Source organism: Lactuca virosa, chromosome 5 (assembly GCF_052849685.1).
Source record: "Lactuca virosa cultivar CGN04683 chromosome 5, Lactuca_virosa_CGN04683_v6, whole genome shotgun sequence".
NCBI classification, from domain to species: Eukaryota; Viridiplantae; Streptophyta; class Magnoliopsida; order Asterales; family Asteraceae; genus Lactuca; species Lactuca virosa.
The window spans coordinates 315,093,560-315,105,180 of record NC_136430.1 but is presented as its reverse complement, the minus strand read 5'-3'; positions in this window follow the sequence as shown (position 1 = coordinate 315,105,180).

Here is an 11,621-nt window from a genome sequence, read left to right as displayed (position 1 = left end):
TATCTATCTATCTATCTATCTATCTATCTATCTATCTATCTATCTATCTATCTATCTATCACTATCTATCTATCTATCTATCTATCTATCTATCTATCTATCTATCTATCTATCTATCTATCTATCTATCTATCTATCTATCTATCTATCTATCTATCTATCTATCTATCTATCTATCTATCTATCTATCTATCTATCTATCTATCTATCTATCTATCTATCTATCTATCTATCTATCTATCTATCTATCTATCTATCTATCTATCTATCTATCTATCTATCTATCTATCTATCTATCTATCTATCTATCTATCTATCTATCTATCTATCTATCTATCTATCTATCTATCTATCTATCTATCTATCTATCTATCTATCTATCTATCTATCTATCTATCTATCTATCTATCTATCTATCTATCTATCTATCTATCTATCTATCTATCTATCTATCTATCTATCTATCTATCTATCTATCTATCTATCTATCTATCTATCTATCTATCTATCTATCTATCTATCTATCTATCTATCTATCTATCTATCTATCTATCTATCTATCTATCTATCTATCTATCTATCTATCTATCTATCTATCTATCTATCTATCTATCTATCTATCTATCTATCTATCTATCTATCTATCTATCTATCTATCTATCTATCTATCTATCTATCTATCTATCTATCTATCTATCTATCTATCTATCTATCTATCTATCTATCTATCTATCTATCTATCTATCTATCTATCTATCTATCTATCTATCTATCTATCTATCTATCTATCTATCTATCTATCTATCTATCTATCTATCTATCTATCTATCTATCTATCTATCTATCTATCTATCTATCTATCTATCTATCTATCTATCTATCTATCTATCTATCTATCTATCTATCTATCTATCTATCTATCTATCTATCTATCTATCTATCTATCTATCTATCTATCTATCTATCTATCTATCTATCTATCTATCTATCTATCTATCTATCTATCTATCTATCTATCTATCTATCTATCTATCTATCTATCTATCTATCTATCTATCTATCTATCTATCTATCTATCTATCTATCTATCTATCTATCTATCTATCTATCTATCTATCTATCTATCTATCTATCTATCTATCTATCTATCTATCTATCTATCTATCTATCTATCTATCTATCTATCTATCTATCTATCTATCTATCTATCTATCTATCTATCTATCTATCTATCTATCTATCTATCTATCTATCTATCTATCTATCTATCTATCTATCTATCTATCTATCTATCTATCTATCTATCTATCTATCTATCTATCTATCTATCTATCTATCTATCTATCTATCTATCTATCTATCTATCTATCTATCTATCTATCTATCTATCTATCTATCTATCTATCTATCTATCTATCTATCTATCTATCTATCTATCTATCTATCTATCTATCTATCTATCTATCTATCTATCTATCTATCTATCTATCTATCTATCTATCTATCTATCTATCTATCTATCTATCTATCTATCTATCTATCTATCTATCTATCTATCTATCTATCTATCTATCTATCTATCTATCTATCTATCTATCTATCTATCTATCTATCTATCTATCTATCTATCTATCTATCTATCTATCTATCTATCTATCTATCTATCTATCTATCTATCTATCTATCTATCTATCTATCTATCTATCTATCTATCTATCTATCTATCTATCTATCTATCTATCTATCTATCTATCTATCTATCTATCTATCTATCTATCTATCTATCTATCTATCTATCTATCTATCTATCTATCTATCTATCTATCTATCTATCTATCTATCTATCTATCTATCTATCTATCTATCTATCTATCTATCTATCTATCTATCTATCTATCTATCTATCTATCTATCTATCTATCTATCTATCTATCTATCTATCTATCTATCTATCTATCTATCTATCTATCTATCTATCTATCTATCTATCTATCTATCTATCTATCTATCTATCTATCTATCTATCTATCTATCTATCTATCTATCTATCTATCTATCTATCTATCTATCTATCTATCTATCTATCTATCTATCTATCTATCTATCTATCTATCTATCTATCTATCTATCTATCTATCTATCTATCTATCTATCTATCTATCTATCTATCTATCTATCTATCTATCTATCTATCTATCTATCTATCTATCTATCTATCTATCTATCTATCTATCTATCTATCTATCTATCTATCTATCTATCTATCTATCTATCTATCTATCTATCTATCTATCTATCTATCTATCTATCTATCTATCTATCTATCTATCTATCTATCTATCTATCTATCTATCTATCTATCTATCTATCTATCTATCTATCTATCTATCTATCTATCTATCTATCTATCTATCTATCTATCTATCTATCTATCTATCTATCTATCTATCTATCTATCTATCTATCTATCTATCTATCTATCTATCTATCTATCTATCTATCTATCTATCTATCTATCTATCTATCTATCTATCTATCTATCTATCTATCTATCTATCTATCTATCTATCTATCTATCTATCTATCTATCTATCTATCTATCTATCTATCTATCTATCTATCTATCTATCTATCTATCTATCTATCTATCTATCTATCTATCTATCTATCTATCTATCTATCTATCTATCTATCTATCTATCTATCTATCTATCTATCTATCTATCTATCTATCTATCTATCTATCTATCTATCTATCTATCTATCTATCTATCTATCTATCTATCTATCTATCTATCTATCTATCTATCTATCTATCTATCTATCTATCTATCTATCTATCTATCTATCTATCTATCTATCTATCTATCTATCTATCTATCTATCTATCTATCTATCTATCTATCTATCTATCTATCTATCTATCTATCTATCTATCTATCTATCTATCTATCTATCTATCTATCTATCTATCTATCTATCTATCTATCTATCTATCTATCTATCTATCTATCTATCTATCTATCTATCTATCTATCTATCTATCTATCTATCTATCTATCTATCTATCTATCTATCTATCTATCTATCTATCTATCTATCTATCTATCTATCTATCTATCTATCTATCTATCTATCTATCTATCTATCTATCTATCTATCTATCTATCTATCTATCTATCTATCTATCTATCTATCTATCTATCTATCTATCTATCTATCTATCTATCTATCTATCTATCTATCTATCTATCTATCTATCTATCTATCTATCTATCTATCTATCTATCTATCTATCTATCTATCTATCTATCTATCCTATCTATCTATCTATCTATCTATCTATCTATCTATCTATCTATCTATCTATCTATCTATCTATCTATCTATCTATCTATCTATCTATCTATCTATCTATCTATCTATCTATCTATCTATCTATCTATCTATCTATCTATCTATCTATCTATCTATCTATCTATCTATCTATCTATCTATCTATCTATCTATCTATCTATCTATCTATCTATCTATCTATCTATCTATCTATCTATCTATCTATCTATCTATCTATCTATCTATCTATCTATCTATCTATCTATCTATCTATCTATCTATCTATCTATCTATCTATCTATCTATCTATCTATCTATCTATCTATCTATCTATCTATCTATCTATCTATCTATCTATCTATCTATCTATCTATCTATCTATCTATCTATCTATCTATCTATCTATCTATCTATCTATCTATCTATCTATCTATCTATCTATCTATCTATCTATCTATCTATCTATCTATCTATCTATCTATCTATCTATCTATCTATCTATCTATCTATCTATCTATCTATCTATCTATCTATCTATCTATCTATCTATCTATCTATCTATCTATCTATCTATCTATCTATCTATCTATCTATCTATCTATCTATCTATCTATCTATCTATCTATCTATCTATCTATCTATCTATCTATCTATCTATCTATCTATCTATCTATCTATCTATCTATCTATCTATCTATCTATCTATCTATCTATCTATCTATCTATCTATCTATCTATCTATCTATCTATCTATCTATCTATCTATCTATCTATCTATCTATCTATCTATCTATCTATCTATCTATCTATCTATCTATCTATCTATCTATCTATCTATCTATCTATCTATCTATCTATCTATCTATCTATCTATCTATCTATCTATCTATCTATCTATCTATCTATCTATCTATCTATCTATCTATCTATCTATCTATCTATCTATCTATCTATCTATCTATCTATCTATCTATCTATCTATCTATCTATCTATCTATCTATCTATCTATCTATCTATCTATCTATCTATCTATCTATCTATCTATCTATCTATCTATCTATCTATCTATCTATCTATCTATCTATCTATCTATCTATCTATCTATCTATCTATCTATCTATCTATCTATCTATCTATCTATCTATCTATCTATCTATCTATCTATCTATCTATCTATCTATCTATCTATCTATCTATCTATCTATCTATCTATCTATCTATCTATCTATCTATCTATCTATCTATCTATCTATCTATCTATCTATCTATCTATCTATCTATCTATCTATCTATCTATCTATCTATCTATCTATCTATCTATCTATCTATCTATCTATCTATCTATCTATCTATCTATCTATCTATCTATCTATCTATCTATCTATCTATCTATCTATCTATCTATCTATCTATCTATCTATCTATCTATCTATCTATCTATCTATCTATCTATCTATCTATCTATCTATCTATCTATCTATCTATCTATCTTCATCTATCTATCTATCTATCTATCTATCTATCTATCTATCTATCTATCTATCTATCTATCTATCTATCTATCTATCTATCTATCTATCTATCTATCTATCTATCTATCTATCTATCTATCTATCTATCTATCTATCTATCTATCTATCTATCTATCTATCTATCTATCTATCTATCTATCTATCTATCTATCTATCTATCTATCTATCTATCTATCTATCTATCTATCTATCTATCTATCTATCTATCTATCTATCTATCTATCTATCTATCTATCTATCTATCTATCTATCTATCTATCTATCTATCTATCTATCTATCTATCTATCTATCTATCTATCTATCTATCTATCTATCTATCTATCTATCTATCTATCTATCTATCTATCTATCTATCTATCTATCTATCTATCTATCTATCTATCTATCTATCTATCTATCTATCTATCTATCTATCTATCTATCTATCTATCTATCTATCTATCTATCTATCTATCTATCTATCTATCTATCTATCTATCTATCTATCTATCTATCTATCTATCTATCTATCTATCTATCTATCTATCTATCTATCTATCTATCTATCTATCTATCTATCTATCTATCTATCTATCTATCTATCTATCTATCTATCTATCTATCTATCTATCTATCTATCTATCTATCTATCTATCTATCTATCTATCTATCTATCTATCTATCTATCTATCTATCTATCTATCTATCTATCTATCTATCTATCTATCTATCTATCTATCTATCTATCTATCTATCTATCTATCTATCTATCTATCTATCTATCTATCTATCTATCTATCTATCTATCTATCTATCTATCTATCTATCTATCTATCTATCTATCTATCTATCTATCTATCTATCTATCTATCTATCTATCTATCTATCTATCTATCTATCTATCTATCTATCTATCTATCTATCTATCTATCTATCTATCTATCTATCTATCTATCTATCTATCTATCTATCTATCTATCTATCTATCTATCTATCTATCTATCTATCTATCTATCTATCTATCTATCTATCTATCTATCTATCTATCTATCTATCTATCTATCTATCTATCTATCTATCTATCTATCTATCTATCTATCTATCTATCTATCTATCTATCTATCTATCTATCTATCTATCTATCTATCTATCTATCTATCTATCTATCTATCTATCTATCTATCTATCTATCTATCTATCTATCTATCTATCTATCTATCTATCTATCTATCTATCTATCTATCTATCTATCTATCTATCTATCTATCTATCTATCTATCTATCTATCTATCTATCTATCTATCTATCTATCTATCTATCTATCTATCTATCTATCTATCTATCTATCTATCTATCTATCTATCTATCTATCTATCTATCTATCTATCTATCTATCTATCTATCTATCTATCTATCTATCTATCTATCTATCTATCTATCTATCTATCTATCTATCTATCTATCTATCTATCTATCTATCTATCTATCTATCTATCTATCTATCTATCTATCTATCTATCTATCTATCTATCTATCTATCTATCTATCTATCTATCTATCTATCTATCTATCTATCTATCTATCTATCTATCTATCTATCTATCTATCTATCTATCTATCTATCTATCTATCTATCTATCTATCTATCTATCTATCTATCTATCTATCTATCTATCTATCTATCTATCTATCTATCTATCTATCTATCTATCTATCTATCTATCTATCTATCTATCTATCTATCTATCTATCTATCTATCTATCTATCTATCTATCTATCTATCTATCTATCTATCTATCTATCTATCTATCTATCTATCTATCTATCTATCTATCTATCTATCTATCTATCTATCTATCTATCTATCTATCTATCTATCTATCTATCTATCTATCTATCTATCTATCTATCTATCTATCTATCTATCTATCTATCTATCTATCTATCTATCTATATCTATCTATCTATCTATCTATCTATCTATCTATCTATCTATCTATCTATCTATCTATCTATCTATCTATCTATCTATCTATCTATCTATCTATCTATCTATCTATCTATCTATCTATCTATCTATCTATCTATCTATCTATCTATCTATCTATCTATCTATCTATCTATCTATCTATCTATCTATCTATCTATCTATCTATCTATCTATCTATCTATCTATCTATCTATCTATCTATCTATCTATCTATCTATCTATCTATCTATCTATCTATCTATCTATCTATCTATCTATCTATCTATCTATCTATCTATCTATCTATCTATCTATCTATCTATCTATCTATCTATCTATCTATCTATCTATCTATCTATCTATCTATCTATCTATCTATCTATCTATCTATCTATCTATCTATCTATCTATCTATCTATCTATCTATCTATCTATCTATCTATCTATCTATCTATCTATCTATCTATCTATCTATCTATCTATCTATCTATCTATCTATCTATCTATCTATCTATCTATCTATCTATCTATCTATCTATCTATCTATCTATCTATCTATCTATCTATCTATCTATCTATCTATCTCTATCTATCTATCTATCTATCTATCTATCTATCTATCTATTCTATCTATCTATCTATCTATCTATCTATCTATCTATCTATCTATCTATCTATCTATCTATCTATCTATCTATCTATCTATCTATCTATCTATCTATCTATCTATCTATCTATCTATCTATCTATCTATCTATCTATCTATCTATCTCTCTATCTATCTATCTATCTATCTATCTATCTATCTATCTATCTATCTATCTATCTATCTATCTATCTATCTATCTATCTTATCTATCTATCTATCTATCTATCTATCTATCTATCTATCTATCTATCTATCTATCTATCTATCTACTATCTATCTATCTATCTATCTATCTATCTATCTATCTATCTATCTATCTATCTATCTATCTATCTATCTATCTATCTATCTATCTATCTATCTATCTATCTATCTATCTATCTATCTATCTATCTATCTATCTATATATCTATCTATCTATCTATCTATCTATCTATCTATCTATCTATCTATCTATCTATCTATCTATCTATCTATCTATCTATCTATCTATCTATCTATCTATCTATCTATCTATCTATCTATCTATCTATCTATCTATCTATCTCTATCTATCTATCTATCTATCTATCTATCTATCTATCTATCTATCTATCTATCTATCTATCTATCTATCTATCTATCTATCTATCTATCTATCTATCTATCTATCTATCTATCTATCTATCTACTATCTATCTATCTATCTATCTATCTATCTATCTATCTATCTATCTATCTATCTATCTATCTATCTATCTATCTATCTATCTATCTATCTATCTATCTATCTATCTATCTATCTATCTATCTATCTATCTATCTATCTATCTATCTATCTATCTATCTATCTATCTATCTATCTATCTATCTATCTATCTATCTATCTATCTATCTATCTATCTATCTATCTATCTATCTATCTATCTATCTATCTATCTATCTATCTATCTATCTATCTATCTATCTATCTATCTATCTATCCTTCCTGAACCGTATCACCCCTTTCCACGGGGTTACCCTCAGGAGAACGAAATCCCCAACCTGAAATTCAAGCTCGGATCGTCGCTTGTCTGCGTAACTCTTCTGGTGACTATGAGCCGTCAGTAACCTCTGCCTGACCTGCTGAATCTGCTCAGTCGTATTGAGCACTATCTCCGTGCTACCCATCACTCGCTGCCCCACCTCTCCCCAACAGATAGGGGTCCGACACCTCCTTCCATAAAGAAGCTCAAAAGGAGGCATACCGATACTGGAATGGTGGCTGTGGTTGTCAGAAAACTCAGCCAAGGGCAGATATGTGTCCCAACTTCCACCGAAGTCCATAACACATGCTCGAAGCATGTACTCGAGCGTCTGGATCGTCTGCTCACTCTGCCCGTCTGTCTGTGGGTGGTAGGCTGTACTAAAATGCAATCACGTACCCAACTCCTCATGAAACTTCTTCCAAAATATGGAAGTAAAACGCACATCCCGATCTGACACTATCGATGTCGGCACCCCATTCCAAGCTACCACCTCTCTCACATATATCTCTGCCAGCCTCTCTGCAGAAGAACTCTCACTGATAGCAAGAAAATGAGCGCTCTTCGTCAACCAGTCTACAATCACCCAAATCGCGTCGACACCCCGTGCGGTCCTTGACAACTTGGTGATAAAATCCATGGAAAGTTGTTCCCACTTCCACTGGGGAACCTCTAGTGGTTGTAACTTGCCATGAGGACGCTGGTGCTCGGCCTTAACCCGACGACAGGTCAAGCACCTCTCAACTACCCAAGCAACATCCCTCTTCATACAGGGCCACCAGTAGTCTCTCTTCAGGTCCAAATACATCTTAGTGGCCCCAGGATGGATCGAGAATCTTGATCTATGCGCCTCCTCCATCAACACACGTCGAGCTCTGACCGTATAGGGCACCCAAATCCTCCCTCAAAAAGTCATAAGCCCTCGACTGTCCGTTACAAACTCGGACACCTGCCCAATCACCCGCTTCCTCTTGCGGTTCTCCGGTCTTACAGCCTCCACCTGGGCCTCTCGAATGATATCCAAGACTGGAGTCATCACTGTCATCCTCATACACACGTCTCAGATCGGGGTACTCTATGCTCTACGGCTCAGGGCGTCGGCTACCACATTAGCCTTGCCCGGATGATACAGGATCTCGCAGTCGTAATCTTTCACCACATCCAATCACCTCCTCTGTCTCATGTTAAGGTTGGGCTGATCCATAAGATACTTCAAACTCTTGTGGTCCGTGTATATGGTACACCGAACCCCGTACAGATAGTGACGCCAGATCTTGAGGGCAAACACCACCGCCCCCAGCTCTAGATCATGGGGGGATATCTCGTCTCATGAGACTTCAATTGCCTCGATGCGTATGCTATCACGTGCCCTCTCTGCATCAGTACCGCACCCATGCCTGTAATAGATGCATCGCAATAAACCACAAAATCCTCATTTCCCTCCGGAAGGGCTAACACGGGAGCTTCGCACAATCTCTGGCGAAGAGTCTCAAATGAGGTCTACTGCTCGGGACCCCAAGTAAAAGTAACGCCCTTCCGGGTCAAACTGGTGAGAGGAATGGCAATCTTGGAGAAATATCTGATAAATCTTCGGTAATATCCGGCCAGTCCCAGAATACTCCTGATCTCGGTGGGGGATCTCGGCACCTCCCATCCCATAACTGCCTCAATCTTGGCCGGATCGACCAAAATACCATTATGATTAATGAGGTGTCCCAGGAACTGGACCTCTCGTAACCAGAAATCACACTTGGAGAATTTGACATAGAGCCTCTCCGATCTCAGTACACCCATAATCTCCCTCAGATGCTCCTCATGCTGCTCTCTGGATCTCAAATACATCAAGATGTCGTCGATGAACACGATCACCGATCGATCCAACATGGGCCTGCACACCCGGTTCATGAGGTCCATGAATGCTGCCGGTGCGTTGGTGAGCCCGAAAGGCATCACCACGAACTTATAGTGCCCATAACGTGTCCTAAAGGCCGTCTTCTGGACATCCTCCTCGCGGACTCTCATATGATGATACCCAGACCTCAAATCGATCTTGGAAAACCAAGACGCCCCCTGCAACTTATCGAACAAATCGTCGATCCTCAGAAGTGGGTAACGGTTTTTGACCGTCAACTTGTTCAACTGCTGGTAATCAATTCACATCCGGTATGAACCATCCTTTTTCTTAACAAAAAGGATCGGAGCTCCCCATGGCGAGCTACTCGGCCTGATAAATCCTTTCCCCAGCAGCTCCTGGAGCTGTGAGGATAACTCCTGCATCTCTGGTGGTGCAAGGCGATAAGGTGCCTTGGCAATAGGTGTCGTACCCGACACCAAATTGATCCAAAACTCTACCTGCCTCTCGGGAGGCACACCCGACAACTCCTTGGGGAAAACATCTGGCAACTCGCACACTATCAGAACCTCGGAAATAGAATTCGGTCTCCCTGCAGCCGCCCGCGAATCCATCACATACGCCAGAAACCCCATGCAACCCTGCTGTAAACTCTGTCTCGCTCTGGCAGCAGAGCGGAAAGCTGATCCAGAGCTAGTACCCTCACCGTATATCATAAGTACTCCCCCACTAGGGTCTCGTATAGTCACTAACTATCGCTCGCAGTCTATCACCGCTCCAAATCGGCTCAACCAGTCCATGCCCACTATGACACAAACATCACCCATCGCGATCGACACCAGATCTATAGGAAACTTCACACCAAAAATCTCTAGGGTGCATTCACGGATCACGTCAGTAGCAAAAACCGCATGCTCATCGGCTATAGAAACCCTCAAAGGCCGACTCAATGCCTCACGTCGAATACTGATGTGACGACTGAAAGCTAAAGACACGAATGATCGACTCGCACCCAAGTCAAATAACACCAAAGCATGTACAGAACTCACAAGAAAAATACCTATACACAATCACAATATAAGCACAAAATATCTCAAAAGAATACAATAAGAATACATACCGGCCACAACGTCAGGTGCTGTGCGGACCTCCTCTATTGTCAGCTGAAAGGCTCTCCCACGAACCCTCGGTGTCTCGGCCTTCGCTGGTCGGCTCTCAGTAGCACGCACAGTAGTAGGTGCAGATCCCTGGGCTGATCCCTATACGAGCTGAGGGCACTCGGCCTTCCAGTGGCCGG